The sequence below is a fragment of the Anguilla rostrata genome, chromosome 3, assembly GCF_018555375.3.
Source record: "Anguilla rostrata isolate EN2019 chromosome 3, ASM1855537v3, whole genome shotgun sequence".
Classification (NCBI taxonomy): domain Eukaryota; kingdom Metazoa; phylum Chordata; class Actinopteri; order Anguilliformes; family Anguillidae; genus Anguilla; species Anguilla rostrata.
This window is the reverse complement of record NC_057935.1, coordinates 73,054,561-73,074,001: the sequence shown is the minus strand read 5'-3', so window position 1 is coordinate 73,074,001 and position 19,441 is coordinate 73,054,561. Positions and strand designations below refer to the sequence as shown.

At 47.7% G+C, this 19,441-nt stretch overlaps 2 long non-coding RNA genes across 2 annotated transcripts in view; both read right to left on the bottom strand.

Annotated features, from left to right (window-relative positions):
- LOC135251893 (uncharacterized) overlaps positions 1-19,441 on the bottom strand; it is a 30,679-nt gene that overhangs the window by 10,506 nt on the left and 732 nt on the right. The gene's annotated exons all lie outside the window — the stretch shown is intronic.
- On the bottom strand, positions 587-19,247 carry LOC135251892 (uncharacterized). The gene is made up of 2 exons (XR_010329219.1): positions 17,155-19,247; positions 587-688 (listed from the first exon to the last, which is right to left on the bottom strand). It is a non-coding gene; the product is annotated as an uncharacterized LOC135251892 (long non-coding RNA).

Below are 19,441 nucleotides of genomic sequence, written 5' to 3'. Positions count from 1 at the left end.
TACACATCTACCTCCATCTAGCACTTATTGTGCCTTGTATCATTATTTTGATGTTGTAGCTTATAATGCCTCCTAGCTTGATTTAGCATAGGTTAGGTCAGAGTAATGTTTACTGTGTGAACTGGACTTAATGTGTTCATGGCTATGAATAACTGTACAAAATGAGTATTGTACCTTATCGGACCTGTGTTTTTGTAGTTGTTCCAGTGACCTTCGGTATGCACTTACTATATGTCGCTTTGGATAAAAGCGTCTGCCTAATAAATGTAATGTAATGTTTGCCTTTTAATAGATACATTGATGAAAGAGGCTAACTCGTAATTATAAATATACCGCAGTCAGTTTCATGGAACTACACATACCCACAATTCTATTACATTTGTGGGTCGTTTCATTATATGCAGCCTTGCAGTAAAGGTGTGCTTACATTTGGAAGTTCTATTTGAGCAGAAAGATCTGCGGCAGATTGTCTCGGTGAAGAATGTGGTTGGGGCGTTGAATTCCTCCTATTTGCAATTAGTTTTTCAGCGTCTGCTTTTCCCAGTATACTTTGTTCCTCTTTCAGAAAGGCCTTTATGTGTTCATCTTTGTACTTTTTGCGCAGAGAGTCATGGTATGGTTTCCTGCACCAAAAATTACAGCAAGCGCATAGGAGTGACATAATCAATATGACACCGAGGCCTAATATCTGTAAAGAGACAAAAACGTTTTTTGTATTATTATTATCATTATTATTATTATTATTATTAATAATAATAATAATAATAATAATAATAATAACAACAATAATAATAATAATAGCAGTAACAGCAGTAGTAGTAGTAGCATTGTATAGTAATTAAATATAATATTATTAATTTAATTAGTTAAAATGTAATTACTTACGCGAGAAGTTCACATAGTAGTTGATGGTCCTTTGCTGTTCAGGGCTCTGGCTGGTCACATCTATGCATGTACCCTGCTGCCCAGCCGTCATGTTAGTGGCATTTAAACACACTATTACGTCTCCATCAATGAATGCAGTAATTATCCACACCGAGCCCAGGAGTAGACTGTTGACTATTGATGAGCATTGTGGCCTGCATTTCCTGCATCCATTTAGTTTGCATTCCCACGTACAATGAGGGTCTATCAGCATCACAATCACAGTCACTATGCCGAATGGTAGAAACACATAAGATAAACAGAAATGTCTGTTATAGTGAAGATCACAGGGACATACAAAATCCAGTTTGAAAATGTACTGGAAAATGAAGAATAATATAAGTATGGCCACAGCTCCTGGTGCTTTTATGAGATTGTGAAGCATTTTCATAGAGAAGACTGGATGCTCTGGATGCATGGTTGCTGCTGCTCCTGCTGCTGCTGCTGCTGCTGCTCCTGCTGTTCCTGCTGCTGCTGCTCCTGCTGCTGATCCTGCTATTGCTGCTCCTGCCGCTGCTCCTGCCGCTGCTCCTGCTGCTGCTGCTCCTGCCACTGCTCTTGCTGCTGCTGTTGTACCTGTGTTTGATACTGAAAGTGTGCAGAATCTTAGAGATCTGAAATATACGTGCCATCAGGTGTAACCTGCGGTGGTGCCAACAGTAAAAATGAAACTTTGGTTCCTTCACTGAACTTCAGTCCACAGTGAAATTAGCACAGCACCAAAAACACAGTGTGAAAACAGATCATGAACCAGGAGAAAGTGATGAGTCCTTGTACTTTTCAAGTGTACCTCCTGTACGCCTCCTGCAAGCCTCCTGTTTATTATTTTTTATTTTTTATGTAACCTGCATTTAAACAGAAAAACCCCATTGAGATGGAAATCATGTTCTGCAAGGGGGTCCTGACATAAACACAAAGTTACAGAGGACAGCAGACAAATGAGTTGCAAACATCAAATGTGTGTTTTAGTACTAGTTTTTGTGCAGCTTGTAACTGGCTGAAGTTTTGTCTGAAGTACCTTACTGGAACCATGACTGTAATTGACTAATCTATGTGGGGTAGATTGTTGAAACAAAAGCCAGCAAACATAGCAGCCCTACAGGAGTTAGTCAGTCACACACACACACAAACTCACACACATGTACATGCGTACACGTGCACACACACACACACACACACACACACAAACTCAGACACATGTACATGCGTACACACACACACACACACACACACACACACACACACACACACACACACACACACACGCACTCAGACACAGACATACTGTACATGCACATACACATGCACAGACATGCGCACACTCACACATACACAAGTTCACACTCGCACACACACTCATACATGCACACGTACACACATACACACACACCCACACGTGCACTTGCACGCACACACACAAACTCACACACACATACACGCGTACACACACACACTCACATGCACACACTCAATAGACACTTACCTTTATTACTTTTACAATTATTTTTTGAAAATTGAACCAAAATCAAGTAAAACTAAGAAAATGATCATCATTCAGTACTACTGTGTGACACATGTACCTCCATCCAGCACTTACATTACACTTGTATTGTTATCTTGAGGTTGTATCTTGTTTTTGTGCCTCCTAGTTTGACATAACATTACTCTAGCCTATGCTTACTATGAGAACTGGACTTAATGTGTTCATGGCTATGAATAACTGATACATAATGAGTATTGTACCTTATCGTACCTGTGCTTTGTAGTTGTTGCAATGGCCTTTGGTATGCACTTATTGAACGTCGCTGTGGAAAAAAGCGTCTGCCCAATAAATATAATGTAATGAAATGTGTGAAGAGAGGGAGAGAATCTGTTCCTCCGTTGTTTTTGTGAAGTATGTTACTGGACCCACTGTCTAACTTCACAAATTAAAAATCAAATAAACTAAAATGTCTGATTGAACATGCCCATTTATTGTATTTGTTTGTCAGCAGAATCCTTTTTTTATGAAGGCATTCGCTGCAGGCTAATGTGGGCGTAAGCCAGAGCAAATAGCTGCTGTCCAGGGTGGTTTACTGAAACAACACCCAGTGAATATACCGGTCCTGCAGGAGACAGACATTTTAACCCTGTAAACCAGCCAAGCACCAGTATTTGTGATATACAAGCTATTCCAAGTGCTATACAACCAAGCGGTATGTTTAACTGCCAAAAATCATTTAAAAACAGTTACAAATAATCACAAAGTATACGTACTAGCAATGCTTTTGAACATCAACATATCTCAAATGTATTTTACAGATATGTTGATGTCTACAACATAAGATTGGTATGTATAAGACGCTTACAGACCTCCTTGGTTATAGTGACATATCGGCAAAAGCTACAAAATGGGTAAGAGATTGTTCTTCCTTCCTTCACACTTTTGAGGAATTTTCAGTAGTAGTTCCAAATCACTATCAATTTGAATTTGGAGCCATTATTTAATAAATACTTGGGATCATTTAGATTTTTTTTTCTCTGAACTGCTCATATTAATTTAGTTTTAGATGGTTCCTATTTAAAATGCACGATGACCATTTCCTGTCACGGTTTCTGTGCAGGTAGATCATTTTTCTGTGCTCAGTGGTTAGCATTCCGATTAGCCACTCGGCTAATCGTTATTTTGGGGTGTGGGGACGATTAGTTCGAGCTTGCAGATTAGCCACTCGGCTAATCGTTATTTTTGGTTCCTTTGGGAGGATTGTTCCTGCTTGAACATCCCATGCATTCCTGCAGGGTTACCTCTGATCGGTTTCACCTGTGGGTTGCTCACATCTTCCGCTGATTACCAGCCACACCTGTGGCTGGGTATTTAAAGCGTCTGTAGGCAGTGGAACGGTGCTTGAGTGTAACGTGTTTTGCTCTAGCCAGTTCCCTGTCGTATTTCTGAGAAAGGTGTAAGGAATTTAAGAACAAAGGAATTTAAAAAGAATTCTGACTTCAGTTTGTTTGTTTTTTCTTTTGAGAAAAAGGTATTAGGACGGTATATGTCCAGATTCTGAGGCTGGCGGTTTTAAGGGGTTATTGTGTCACCGTTGGGGCACAAACCTTTCTGCCCCTTACTAACTAGTTTCCCCCCTGGTTTTAGTTGGCCTCAGAATGTCTTTTGTTTGTTTTTTGAAAAGACATTTTCTTTTTCTCTGCTTCGGGTCGAAGTCGTTTTTCTTCTTTTCTTTTCCCTGTTCCTTTATTTTCTTTATATACTCCTTCTTCCTCAGTTACCCGTTTAGGGGTTTATTCATTTTTTGGGATACGTCCCTTAGGAGTATAGCACCCCCTTCTCATTTCGTCTCTCACGAGACTCAGTGGTTACTGGAGTGCCCCTTTGGTAACTTATAGATCCCCTGTTTGGTCGCGTCTGGTCTTCACACTTCCCCTCCCTCACAGAACACTCAAGCCAAATGGAAGTACCAGCGACCATCGGCCTGGATCAGGCAGTTACGGCTCAACAAGCCGTCCTGACGGCCCATACAGAGGGTCTACAAATGTTGCACAGTCAACAAGTAAACACCACTGCACAACAGGCAGAGCTGTGCGAGCGTTTAGCCCTACAAGAGGAGGCGTCACGCCGCCAGGAAGCTACACTGACCGGCCTGCTAGAGATTATGGGTCGCCAGCAGGTGGCTTCCGAGGAGTTTAGGCGAGGTTTCGAGGAACACCGGGTCCGGGTAGAGGAAGAGCGACGTCTTGAACGCGAGGAGACAAGGCGTTTCCAAACTGAGTTTCTTCGGAGACTCCCAGTATACAAGCACAATCCTTTCCTTCCCAGACACACACCGGCACTCACAAATAATCAGGAACCTAAACTTCAGCTCCCTGCTCCGTTCGAAGGTGAATCCGGCAAATGCCGGGGGTTCATAACACAATGTTTTATACAGTTTAGAGCTCATCCTTCACGATATGCTATAGACGAATCAAGGGTGGCGTTTATTGTTAGTCTCCTTAAGGGTCAAGCCCTGGCCTGGGCTGACCCACTTTTTCGTTCAAACTCACCCATAATGACAAGTTCAGACCGCCTCATTGAGGAGATAGAAAGGGTGTTTGACCATGATGTTACGGGCAGCGAGGCAGCCACTAGGTTAACCCGTCTTCGGCAGGGAAGGAATAGTGTTGCAGAATTTTCCATAGCATTCCGATCGTTAGCCGGCGAATCAGTCTGGCCTGAACTACCGCTTATGACACTATTCACCAATGCCCTGTCAGATCCAGTCAGGGATGCACTGGCTGCGAGTGAGCCACCCGCTACTTTCGAGGCATTGGTTGCGAGAGCTATCCGCATTGATCACCGGGTTAGGGAACGAGAGAGAGAGAAGGAATAAAGGAGAGGTCGAACAACCCCTTATGTCGCACCTCTCTTGGGTATGCCCATCTTCTCCACTCGTTCCCAAGACACTGGAATTAGGTCAGAACCTATGCAGGTGGACAGTGTGGACGTTCGCAGGAATTCGGATTTCCGATCAAGAACCAAGAGGTGCCACTATTGCAAACAGATAGGGCACCGCATAAAGAGTTGTCCAGTGCTAGCAGAAAAAGATCAGTCTCGTCGGTGAAGCGTAAGCCACTGGCGAGACGTGAGTTATCAGCCTTTCGCACCTGTATCCCCGTCGAACTCTCCTGGAATAAACAGATCATTAACACTAATGCATTTTTAGATTCAGGCGCAGTGGATTGTTTTATTGACACTAAATGGGCAAAGAAACGTGGATTACCTGTGCGTCTCTTGCCACAGCCTCAGGTGATTACTGCGCTTGATGGCCGTCCCTTAGGCACAGGCCTAGTGGAAAGAACCACCGCTTTTATTCAGATGCGCGTTCCTTTTGGTGAACATGTGGAGCGTATCAGATTTTTTTTGGTGGAATCGCCGACCTTTCCCCTTGTGTTGGGGCATTCCTGGTTGGTTAGGCATAAACCTTACATCAATTGGGGCGGGACTGGGGAGGCCATCCTTCAGTGGGGTTTGGAATGCGTGTCTCACTGTCAGCAGGAGAATACGCAGGCTCCTGGGGTTGGTTCTAGTTCCCAGCCCAGTTTTGAGTACTGTGATGAGGAGACCGTTACTCCCATCAGTCAGTTTGCGGCATCGCCCCCTTCAGGTAGGGAGGAGAGCCTAGTCTGGGATCCGTGTTTTGACACATTCTCTCCTTGCGATTATGCCACAGAGGAATTCTCGGGTGAGGGGTGTTCTTTTAAAAGCCAGAGCGAACAAGATACGGCAGATGAAATGGAAAACCCTTATTCCGCCAGCATGGAGGATCTGGTTACAGTGGGTACGGTCACTATTCCATTACCAGTCAATGTCCCCAACGATTATGCAGATCTTGCGCAGGTATTTAGTAAGCAAGAGGCCACTACTTTACCTCCGCACAGAACGTATGATTGCGCTATCGAATTATTTCCTGGTTTGGTCCCACCAAGGGGTTCCTTATATTCTTTATCTATTCCCGAGAGCGAGGCTATGAGGGAATATATTCAAGAGTCCCTGGCCAATGGTTTTATTCGACCCTCCACTTCGCCGGCGGGGGCAGGGTTTTTCTTTGTTAAGAAAAAGGACGGCGGTCTGCGACCCTGTATAGATTACAGAGGTCTTAATAATATCACGGTCAAGAACCGCTACCCCTTACCCCTTATGAATTCGGCTTTTGAACGTCTCCAGGGGGCGACTATATTCACCAAACTTGACCTTCGGAATGCCTATAATTTAGTGCGAATAAGAGAAGGAGACGAGTGGAAAACAGCATTTAACACGCATAACGGGCATTTCGAATATTTAGTCATGCCATTCGGTCTCACGAACGCCCCGGCGGTATTTCAGGCCTTAGTCAATGACGTTCTTAGGGAGATGTTGGAGAGATTTATGTTCGTCTATTTAGATGACATTTTAATCTTTTCCAACACTCCTGCTGAGCATGTCAGTCATGTCAGGCAGGTTTTGAAATGCCTTTTGGAGGCTAAACTGTTCGTGAAGGCCGAGAAATGCCTATTCCATGCCAAATCTGTCTCTTTTTTGGGGTTTATAATTTCTGAGGGAACTATTAAAATGGACCCTGATAAAGTCTCCGCAGTTAAGAATTGGCCCCCACCCACATCAGTTAAACAGGTGCAGCGGTTTTTGGGATTCGCCAACTTTTACAGGCGTTTCATTCGCTATTTTAGTGCAGTAGCCGCACCGATCACTGTGCTGACCCAAAAGGAGGCCAGTGTTCATTTTGCTTGGACATCCAAAGCCGATGCGGCTTTCCGGGTTTTAAAGTCTATGTTCTGTTCTGAGCCCATTCTCATCACGCCTAACCCGGCACTTCCATTTGTGGTGGAGGTGGATGCTTCTGAGCTTGGCGCGGGAGCCATTTTATCTCAACGGTCCCCTGTAGATAACAAGGTGCACCCGTGTGCATATTTCTCGCGGTCCCTTTCCCCAGCGGAGAGGAATTATGACGTCGGTGATCGTGAACTTTTGGCAGTCAAGCTGGCTCTGGAGGAGTGGCGGCATTGGCTGGAGGGGGCGGAACATCCTTTCACGGTCTGGACAGATCATAAAAACCTGGAGTTTATTCAGAGCGCTAAGAGACGGAATTCGCGGCAGGGTCGCTGGTCTTTGTTTTTTAAATTTTATCCTTACTTATCGTCCGGGTTCAAAAAATATCAAACCTGACGCCCTGTCTAGAATCTATGACCAATCAGACGACAACCGCTCCCCAGAGCCCATTGTTCCCCCCACTTTGATTGTAGCTCCTGCTATGTGGAGGATTGAGTCAGTGGTCTGGAAGGCTCAAAGGTCTGAGCCAGATCCAGGTGGAGGTCCGCCTAACTGTCTCTTTGTCCCTGCTAGGGTACGCGCCCAGGTGTTGCGTTGGGGACATTCCACGCATCTGACTTGTCATCCGGGTGTCCACAGATTTAAGGATTTTTTATCCCGGCGATTTTGGTGGCCTGGCATGGAGAGGGATGTGCGGGAGTATGTTTCGGCCTGCTCGGTTTGCGCTCGGAACAAGGGTTCTCGCATTCCACCGTCGGGTCTTTTACGTCCCTTGCCCGTTCCTAGTTGCCCTTGGAGTCACATAGCGCTGGACTTTATCACTGGGCTGCCACCCTCTGATGGCAACACGGCCATCTTAGTCGTCGTGGATAGATTCTCGAAGGCGGCTCATTTTATAGCGTTGCCTAAACTTCCGTCGGCTTTGGAGACCGCCCGGTTAGTTATTAACCACGTCTTCCGAATACACGGGTTACCTCAAGACGTAGTATCGGATCGTGGCCCGCAGTTTACCGCGCGTTTTTGGCGAGCATTCTGTTAGCTTCTGGGGGCGTCTGTCAGTCTCTCATCAGGGTTTCACCCAGAGACCAATGGACAGACGGAACGCACAAATCAGACGTTGGAAAACACTCTCCGCTGTCTGGTCTCTTCCAATCCCACCTCCTGGAGCCGTCAACTCGTGTGGGCAGAGTACGCGCACAATACGCTACGTAACGCGTCGACGGGGACCTCACCATTTGAGGCCCAATGTGGTTATCAACCTCCACTCTTCCCAGAATTGGAGAAGAACATCGAGGTGCCCTCCGCAGAGACATTTGTCAAGCGGTGTCGGTCCACCTGGAGGAGAGTTCGTACACCACTGCTACGCTCGTCAGCCAGTCAAAAGAGGCTTGCCGACAGACACCGCAGACCTGCGCCCTCCTATCGGGTGGGTCAGCGTGTCTGGCTTTCTACTCGTGACCTCCCTCTACGAGTGGAGTCTCGTAAACTCGCTCCTCGTTTCATTGGTCCATTTAAGATCCTTCGGAGAATTAACCCGGTCACGGTTCGCCTACAGCTGCCCCGGTCCATGAGAATTCACCCTACCTTTCATGTCTCTCGTCTTAAGCCAGTTCTAGTAAGCGCGTTGGCCCCTGTGGACAAACCCCCACCTCCGCCTAGACTCGTGGATGGGGAACCAGTTTATACGGTGCGTCGCATTCTGGCCGAGAGGCGTGTGGGCCGTAGGGTACAATTTCTCATTGACTGGGAGGGTTATGGTCCGGAGGAGCGTTGTTGGGTTCCCTCTAGGGACATATTGGATCCTGAACTGATCCGGGATTTCCGCTCTCGTGGGTCCGAGGGCCCGTCTGGGGCCGGTCCTTAGAGGGGGGGTACTGTCACGGTTTCTGTGCAGGTAGATCATTTTTCTGTGCCTGCACCGGCTCAGTGGTTAGCATTCCGATTAGCCACTCGGCTAATCGTTATTTTGGGGTGTGGGGACGATTAGTTCGAGCTTGCAGATTAGCCACTCGGCTAATCGTTATTTTTGGTTCCTTTGGGAGGATTGTTCCTGCTTGAACATTCCATGCATTCCTGCAGGGTTACCTCTGATCGGTTTCACCTGTGGGTTGCTCACATCTTCCGCTGATTACCAGCCACACCTGTGGCTGGGTATTTAAAGCGTCAGTAGGCAGTGGAATGGTGCTTGAGTGTAACGTGTTTTGCTCTAGCCAGTTCCCTGTCGTATTTCTGAGAAAGGTGTAAGGAATTTAAGAACAAAGGAATTTAAAAAGAATTCTGACTTCAGTTTGTTTGTTTTTTCTTTTGAGAAAAAGGTATTAGGACGGTATATGTCCAGATTCTGAGGCTGGCGGTTTTAAGGGGTTATTGTGTCACCGTTGGGGCACAAACCTTTCTGCCCCTTACTAACTAGTTTCCCCCCTGGTTTTAGTTGGCCTCAGAACGTCTTTTGTTTGTTTTTTGAAAAGACATTTTCTTTTTCTCTGCTTCGGGTCGAAGTCGTTTTTCTTCTTTTCTTTTCCCTGTTCCTTTATTTTCTTTATATACTCCTTCTTCCTCAGTTACCCGTTTAGGGGTTTATTCATTTTTTGGGATACGTCCCTTAGGAGTATAGCACCCCCTTCTCATTTCGTCTCTCACGAGACTCAGTGGTTACTGGAGTGCCCCTTTGGTAACTTATAGATCCCCTGTTTGGTCGCGTCTGGTCTTCACACTTCCCTCCCTCACAATTTCCTGTGAACTGGTTAAACAGAGAGGTATTCTTGCCATACAGGATGTTCAAGTCAAGCCTGAGAAAAGATCATATTTACTGTGCTGAATTCAAGAAACATGTCACAGTTAAAGAGGGTCTGGTTTAGGGGGAATGTATCGGAAGCTGAGCTCTTACTTGCTTCCATAACCCTCTGTCTCAGAGAGCTGGTCACCTTGTCACGGTGAGACAATTTACTGTTGTGACAAACAGTAACACAATAACCTACAAATAAGAATACACACAATAACCTAAAAATAAGACATTTGTAAGAATAAATAAATAACTACCCTTTTTGCCACACAGGAAAGAGTATATATTTTATATTATTTTATTTATATATTACTGCATTACAAATGCATGTATTTATACAGAGTACTTTGTAAATCTTGTTAATGTGGATATAGACACTTCACTGACATGTTTCATTATAGTATTAAAAAGCACAACTTACTCAGTTCTGACTGCAGATGAACATGTATGGCGGTGATGGCGAACGTGTCTAAACATTTGTTTCTGGCCATAAGACTAACGTGATGAAGTTTCTCTTCCTCACACATACAAAAAAGGAATTTGTCAGAATATCTGTGCCGTAGGTTTTGGTTTACTATGCAAGTTAGATCACTGCATTTTCATTTTCCTACAAATTACGTGCACATGATGATGAAATGAAATTGCATTTTTTTTTTCGTTTGTATTTTCTTTTGGATGTGTTCATAAACAGCTTCGCTTTATGTGAAAGAGAGCCTGCAGTTGTGGAGCAGCCAATCAAATGCTGCCCGCGTCTGAATGTTTATGTGTGTGTGTGTGTGTGTGTGCGTGTGTGTGTGCATGCATGCGTGCGGGGTGTGCATGTGCGCGTGTGCGTGCGTGCATGCATGCATGCGTGCGTAATGCTGATCCTATCGGATGTTTTGCAGTGTCTCCTTGACAGCACAGTGAACAGGCTGTTTTCCTTTGAAGGTCTGATGAGAATCAGACTGCTGTGAACTCCCCTACACCCAAACCATAACAAACAGCCCCTGCATGCACACGTGCACACACACACACACACACACGCACATGCACACACACACACTTTTCATTTCTATCACTTAAATTCCCCTCTTTCATGCTACACATCTACATCTATCCAGCACTTATTGTGCCTTGTATTATTATTTTGATGTTGTAGCTTATAATGCCTCCTAGCTTGATTCAGCATAGGTTAGGTCAGAGTAATGTTTACTCTGTGAACTGGACTTAATGTGTTCATGGCTATGAATAACTGTACAAAATGAGTATTGTACCTTATCGGACCTGTGTTTTTGTAGTTGTTCCAGTGACCTTCGGTATGCACTTATTGTATGTCGCTTTGGATAAAAGCGTCTGCCTAATAAATGTAATGTAATGTTTGCCTTTTAATAGATACATTGATGAAAGAGGCTAACTCATAATTATAAATATACCGCAGTCAGTTTCGTGGAACTACACATACCCACAATTCTATTACGTAGATGATGACACATCAACACATTTCCTGAGCCATGGATGGGAAGGTCCAAGCGCCAAATTATGACACAATCTTAAACATCAATGTATGAATGAAAGTGTTTATTTTATTTAGCAGAATCAAGAGACAAATTCACTGATGAAGTAAATAAGCAAATTGTACACATTTTGGTAGACGAAGGCGACAGCAAAAGCGCTTCAGAGAGAAATTGCACATGGATATTATGCTTACATTGTACTTTATATTCTGGTTCATATACAGTGCTTAAAATGTGCAGTTTTAAACAATAATAATGTATGGGACAAGTGGGTTTAGCCATTACCCTTTCTTTACAATCCAGGCCCCCACGTGACTGTGGATGAATGTCTGGTTGCGTTTCGTGGGCGCTGTCCTTTCAGACAATACATACCAAGCAAACCGGCCAAACATGGTATGAAAATATGAGCAGCATGTGATGCACAGTCCAGCTATGCCTGGAATATGCCGGTGTACACTGGTCAACAAAGACTATAATAAAGTACCTGACACAAACTCATGGTAACAATTTTAATTATAATCATTTTCTGGAGGTTTAAATTGCTGGGGTCAAATTGACCCCAAGGATAAAAGATGTTAGTAAATTTGAAGATAACAGGAGGGTTAATTAATGTTAATTACTTTATTCCGCTTTTTTCAGTTTTTTCAGTGATTAAAAAAAATAATTAATTTTTAAAATGAAGGCATTTCTTTTCAGTAAATTTTTTACAGTAAAGGTGTGCGTACATTTGGAACTTCATTTTGAGCAGGAGGATGTGAGGCAGATTGTCTCGGTGAAGAACGTGGTGGGAGCGTTGAATTCCTCCTATTTGCAATTAGTTGTTCAGCTTCTGCTTTTCCCAGTGTACTTTGTTCCTCATTCAGAAAGGCCTTTATGTGTTCATCTTTGTACTTTTTGCGCAGAGAGTCATGGTATGGTTTCCTGTGCCGGAAATTACAGGCAGCAAATAGGAGCGACATACTCAATATGAAACTGAGGCCTTGTGACGGTACGGGTGCTGGGACCCAGGCGCAGAGTGGAAAAAACACGAAACTCAAAGGGGAGAAAATTAACAAAGACTTTACTTACAGGTAAACAAACAGGGAACAAACAAGGCCACAATGGGCAAAACCACAAACTCAAAAAATAACTAAACAAAGCAGAAAACAAAAGGGACTCACAAATACAGGCAGGGCAGAACACGGTCAGGGCAGAACGCAGGCAGGCAGAGCACAAGGGTAATTCAAACAGAGATTGGAAACAAACACAAGCAGGGCAGAACACGGGAAGGCAGAGCACAAGGGAAGGTCAAACAAAACAGTCAGGCACAAAATACAAGCAGGTACATACGGTCTGAGGAAACACAAGTTGGGAACAAACACAAGCAGGCAGGTAGAAAAGGTCTGAACATTCATCGGCAACAAACACAAGGAAGAACAAACGCAAGGAACCAGCACCCGAGTCAAGGGAACAGAGAACTTAAATAGACAAGGGGTAACAAGACACAGGTGAACTCAAAAAACAATCAAACCAGAAGGAGGGGATAACAAGACACTGGTGGGAACAATGATGGGATAACGAGACAATGAAACAATCATACAATTAACAGGGAGGGAGCAGGACACAAAACAGAAGTGCCGCCATCTGGCGGCCCAACAGGGGAAACACAGACAGGAACACCGGAACATGACAGTACCCCCCCCCCAAGGGACGGCTCCTGACGTCCCAGGACGCTGACCCGGGGAGGGAGTCAACAGAGGGTGGGGGCTGGAGACAGGACAAGACAAGAACAAGACTCGGGGCTGGAGGGGAACTCGGGGCTGGACGGGAACTCGGGGCAGAAACAGGACTGGACAGGAACAGGATGGGACTCGGGACTGGAACGGGACGCAGGACTCGGGACTGGACTCGGACGGGGGAAACAGGACTCGGGACTGGGTAGGACCCGGGCAACACGGGGAGACTCAGGGCTGGGCAGGACCCGGGCGACACGGGGAGACTCAGGGCTGGGCAGGACTCGGGCGACACGGGGAAACTCAGGGCCCGCACATCGGGCGACACGGGGGAGACTCAGGGCCCGCACATCGGGCGACACGGGGGAGACTCAGGGCCCGCACATCGGGCGACACGGGGAAATTCAGGGCCCGCACTCCGGGCGACACGGGGAAATTCAGGGCCCGCACTCCGGCGACACGGGGACTCAGGAAACCAGGGGGGACTCAGGAAACCAGGGGGGACTTGGACAGGGGCAAGACAGACATACAGGACAGGACTGAGACGGGGCACGACAACACTGGACTGGGTTGGACAAGACTGAGGGGGAAACAGACTGCCAGATACTGGCACAATCGGGAGACCTACAAGGACAGACACAGGGACAAGCAGGCGGGGAGGCACACGGCGACACCGACGGACACACAAAGGGACAGGCAGACAGGGAAGGCGAGGGGGGAGCCCAACAACTGACATAGGGACTGACACACAGGCAAACAAGACAAAACACACGCGGACTGGCACACTGACAGACAGGCAGACAGGCGGGCAAACACGTTGGCCGATGGGCTGACGGCTTGGGGGGCAGACAAACAGGCCAACAAACTGGCTGACACACATACGGGTAGACCAACAGACAAACAGGCGGGCAGACAATTAGACAGGGGGCCGGGAACACACGGACACACGGTTGGGAGGACGAACACCAAAGGGAGAATGGACAACAGGGGGAGTGACGAGGCCGGGGAGGGACGACCACTGGGGGGAGGACGGACTCCGGGGAAGAGACGATCACTGTGGGGAAGGACCGACACCGGGGGAGAGACGACCACTGGGGGAGCGACGAGACCGGGGAGGGACGACCACTGGGGGGAGGACAGACTCCGGGGAAGAGGCGACCACTGGGGGAAGCGACGATACCGGGGAGAGACGATCACTGGGGGAAGGGCGAACACTAGGGGGAGCGAGAACACTAGGGGAAGCACGAACGCCAGGGGAAGCACGAACGCCAGGGGGCAAGGTGTGGACACTAGGGGGAGCGAGAACACTAGGGAAAGAACGGACACTGGGGGGCGCGAGAACACTAGGGGGAGCACGAACGCCAGGGGGAGCACGAACGCCAGGGGGCAAGGTGTGGACACTAGGGAGAGCAAGAACACTAGGGGAAGAACGGACACTGGGGGGCGCGAGAACACTAGGGGGAGCACGAACGCTAGGGGGAGAACGAACGCCAGGGGGAGCACGAACGCCAGGGGGAGCACGAACGCTAGGGGGCAAGGCAGGCGGCTTAGCCTGCGGGGCGGCCAGAGCAGTCTGCGGCGGCCCCTGCGGGACAACACATGGGACCGTTGTCCTCTCCGGGGCTCTGGACGGCTCTGGAGGCCTCTCCGGAGCTCTGGACGGCTCCGGAGGCCCCCCGGGACTCGAGGCGGCTGCGGAGGCTCCCCTGGGGCTTGAGGCAGCCTCGGAGGCCCCCCGGGGCTCGAGGCACAAGTACAGCCCGAAACTTGGGTGTAGCAGGCGGCCTCCGCGGAAGGGTCAGAGCAGGCGAGGCCTCCGGGGCTGGAGGCTGCTCTGGGGCCTCTCCGGGGCTCGCGGCGGCTCTGGGGGCCTCTCCGGGGCTCGAGGCGGCTCTGGGGGCCTCTCCGGGGCTCGAGGCGGCTCTGGGGGCCTCTCCGGGGCTCGAGGCGGCTCTGGGGGCCTCTCCGGGGCTCGAGGCGGCTCTGGGGCCTCTCGGGGCTCGAGGCGGCTCTGGGGGCCTCTCCGGGGCTCGAGGCGGATCTGGGAGCCTCTCCGGGGCTCGAGGCGGATCTGGGAGCCTCTCCGGGGCTCGAGGCGGATCTGGGGGCCTCTCCGGGGCTCGAGGCGGTTCTGGGGGCCCCTCCGGGACTTGAGGCAGAGCAGGCCGTGAAGGCCGCTCCGGGACTTGAGGCAGAGCAGGCCGTGAAGGCCGCTCCGGGGCTTGAGGCAGAGCAGGCCGTGAAGGCCGCTCCGGGGCTTGAGGCAGAGCAGGCCGTGAAGGCCGCTCCGGGACTTGAGGCAGAGCAGGCCGTGAAGGCCGCTCCGGGACTTGAGGCAGAGCAGGCCGTGAAGGCCGCTCCGGCACTCGGGGCAGAGCAGGCCGTGAAGGTCCCTCCGGCACTCGGGGCAGAGCAGGCCGTGAAGGTCCCTCCGGCACTCGGGGCAGAGCAGGCCGTGAAGGTCCCTCCGGCACTCGGGGCAGAGCAGGCCGTGAAGGTCCCTCCGGCACTCGGGGCAGAGCAGGCCGTGAAGGTCCCTCCGGCACTCGGGGCAGAGCAGGCCGTGAAGGTCCCTCCGGCACTCGGGGCAGAGCAGGCCGTGAAGGTCCCTCCGGCACTCGGGGCCGAGCAGGCCGTGAAGGTCCCTCCGGCACTCGGGGCAGAGCAGGCCGTGAAGGTCCCTCCGGCACTCGGGGCAGAGCAGGCCGTGAAGGTCCCTCCGGCACTCGGGGCAGAGCAGGCCATGAAGGTCCCTCTGGGACTTGGGGTGGAGCAGGCCGAGGGCCCTGCCATCTGGGCTGGGCAGGGGACAGGAACACAGACCACAGCTGTAGGGAACCCGGCTGGGCAGCCGGACGGGACCGGCGGGACCCCCGCGGGCCGGACCCTGGGAAGATTGCAAGCCGCGACCCTCAAAAGGGTCAGGATCCGCCGGCTGATCAGCTGGAGGTCTGGCCGACCGGGAGGCAGCCCGACCACGGCGCCTCCGCGACCGGCCGCCCCGGGCACTGGGAGGTTGAAGCTCCCACCACCCCGATGGCATTTTAAACAAAAAAAAAAAAAAAAAAAAAAAAAAAAAAAAAAACTCTGCTGGGTCCCAAACTGGCTGGTTCCTTCTGTGACGGTACGGGTGCTGGGACCCAGGCGCAGAGTGGAAAAAACACGAAACTCAAAAGGGAAAATTAACAAAGACTTTACTAACACGTAAACAAACAGGGAACAAACAAGGCCACAATGGGCAAAACCACAAACTCAAAAAATAACTAAACAAAGCAGAAAACAAAAGGGACTCACAAATACAGGCAGGGCAGAACACGGTCAGGGCAGAACACAGGCAGGCAGAGCACAAGGGTAATTCAAACAGAGATTGGAAACAAACACAAGCAGGGCAGAACACGGGAAGGCAGAGCACAAGGGAAGGTCAAACAAAACAGTCAGGCACAAAATACAAGCAGGTACATACGGTCTGAGGAAACACAAGTTGGGAACAAACACAAGCAGGCAGGTACATGGAAGTCTGAACATTCATCAGCAACAAACACAAGGAACCAGCACCCGAGTCAAGGGAACAGAGAACTTAAATAGACAGGGGTAACAAGACACAGGTGAACTCAAAAAGCAATCAAACCAGAAGGAGGGGATAACAAGACACAGGTGGGAACAATGATGGGATAACGAGACAATGAAACAATCATACAATTAACAGGGAGGGAGCAGGACACAAAACAGAAGTGCTGCCATCTGGCGGCCCAACAGGGGAAACACAGACAGGAACACCGGAACATGACAGGCCTACGATCTGTAAAGAGACAAAATAGTTTTTTGTATTATTCTTCTTCTTCTTCTTATTATTATTATTATTATTATTATTGTTAATAGTAGTAGCATTGAATAGTAATTAAATATAATATTATTAATTTAATCATTTAAAATGTAATCACTCACCCGAGATACGTTCATATAGTAGTTGATGGTCCTTTGCTGTTCAGGGCTCTGGCTGGTCACCTCTCCGCATGCATCCTGCTGCCCAGCCGTCATGTTAGTGGCGAATAAACACACTACTACATCTCCATCAATGAAGGCAGTAATTACCCACACCGAGCCTAGGAGTAGACTTTTGACTATTGAGGAGCAGTGTGGCATGCGTGTCCTGCATCCATTTAGTTTGCATTCCCACGTACAATGAGGGTCTATCAGCATCACAGTCACAGTCACTATGACGAACGGTAGAAACACATAAACTCCACAGAGATGTCTGTTATAGCGAAGGTCACAGGGACATACAAAATCCAGTTTGAAAATGTACTGGAACATGATGAATAATATAATCATGGCCGTAGCTCCTCCTGATGTTTTCAAAAAATTGAGAAGTATTTTCGTAGAGAGGACTGGATGCTCTGGATGCATGGTTGCTGCTGCTCCTGCTGCTCCTGCTGCTCCTGCCACTGCTCTTGCTGCTGCTGTTGTACTTGTGTTTGATACTGAAAGTGTGCAGAATTTTGAGACCTGAAATATACGTGTCATTGGGTGTTACCTGCGGCGGTGCCAACAGTGAAAATGAAACTTTGGTTCCTTCATTGAACCAGGAGAAAGTGATGGGTCCTTGTACTTTTCTAGTGTACCTCCTGTAAGCCTCCTGAGTTGCAAACATCAAAGGTGTGTTTTAGTACTAGTATTTGTGCAGCTTGTAACTAAACTGATAGCCCAACTGAACATGCCTGTTTATTGTTTTTGTTTGTCAGCAGAATACATCTTTAATGAAGGCATTCGTTGCAGGCTAATGTGGGCGTAAGCCAGAGTTGAAGAAAATAGCTGCTGTCCAGGGTTGTTTTCTGAAACAACACCCAGTGAATATACCGGTCCTGCAGGAGGCAGACATTTTAACCCTGTAAACCAGCCAAGCACCAGTATTTGTGATATACAAGCTATTCCACGTGTTATACAACCAAGCGCTATGTTTAACTGGCAAACGCTGTTTAAAAACAGTGATAAGCAGAAAGTATACGTACTAGCAATGCTTTTGAACACCAACAAATCTCAAATGTATTTTACAGATATGTTGATGTCTACAACATAAGATTGGTATGTATAAGACGCTTACAAACCTCCTTGGTTATAGTGACATATCGGCAAAAGCTACAAAATGGGTAAGAGATTGCTCTTCCTTCCTTCACACTTTGGAGGAATTTTCAGTAGTAGTTCCAAATCACTATCAATTTGAATTTGGAGCCATTATTTAATAAATACTTGGGATCATTTAGATTTTTTTTTCTCTGAACTGCTCATATTAATTTAGTTTTAGATGGTTCAAGACTGTGGAACACACCTGCTGTGAACAGCGCCACCTTGTGACATTTTACTGTCTTACAAGAATCTTACAATAATGTGTCATATTAACACTTATCCCAGAAATTTCCCTGCAAACTCCTGCTACCTCGTGGAAGAACTGCAGTATCAACTGATTGCTGGAATACAGCTGCTATTGAACAAAACCATTAATAAATGACAACACATTTTTAAAAAACTTTGTTCAGGCTCACAGGTCTTTCTACTGCGCTTATAACAACAAAGTTCCCTCTCTAAAAGCTTGGAAGCTAAGCTGCTTACCAAAGTCAAAGTTAGACTAAAGAGAAAAAGCAGTAATGTCAGGATATACATATAAAAGAAAAGAAACTGTTGTCTTACTTGGACAGTCGAGATCACACAGAAATGTGCAACCTGCAGGTTCTTGTTCAGGGTAGACAGAACACCTATGTCAAACTAAATTAATAAGAAATTAGCGGATATCCAGTGCAATATACCTGGCATGAACAACAAACTTTCAAAGGGGGGTGGTTATGTAGTTTCAGAATCCAGTACTATTATTCTCATAAGAAAATGATTCCAATTCAGCTACAGACTTTCTGGAGTGTAGAGTGTTCAGAAAAGCTGACTGGTGGACCGACAGAATGAGTTACTTGTGGTCAGAAACAAGCTAATACAGTACTGACAGTAATACAGTGGAAATGGGAACATACATGTCCCATACACACATTGTGGTAAAGTCCCGATTTATATGCATACTGCATTGTGTGTGCAAGGATATGCATGAATAGCATCTTAAGAATAATCCAATTATTCAATTCAATTCGAATGGTTTTCTTTTAACATGAATAGCAGAACTGAATCACATTGTTTGCTGTTTCCACCTCTTCCCCACGCTGCGGCGGGGCTCTTGCCCCAACCCTCGAGA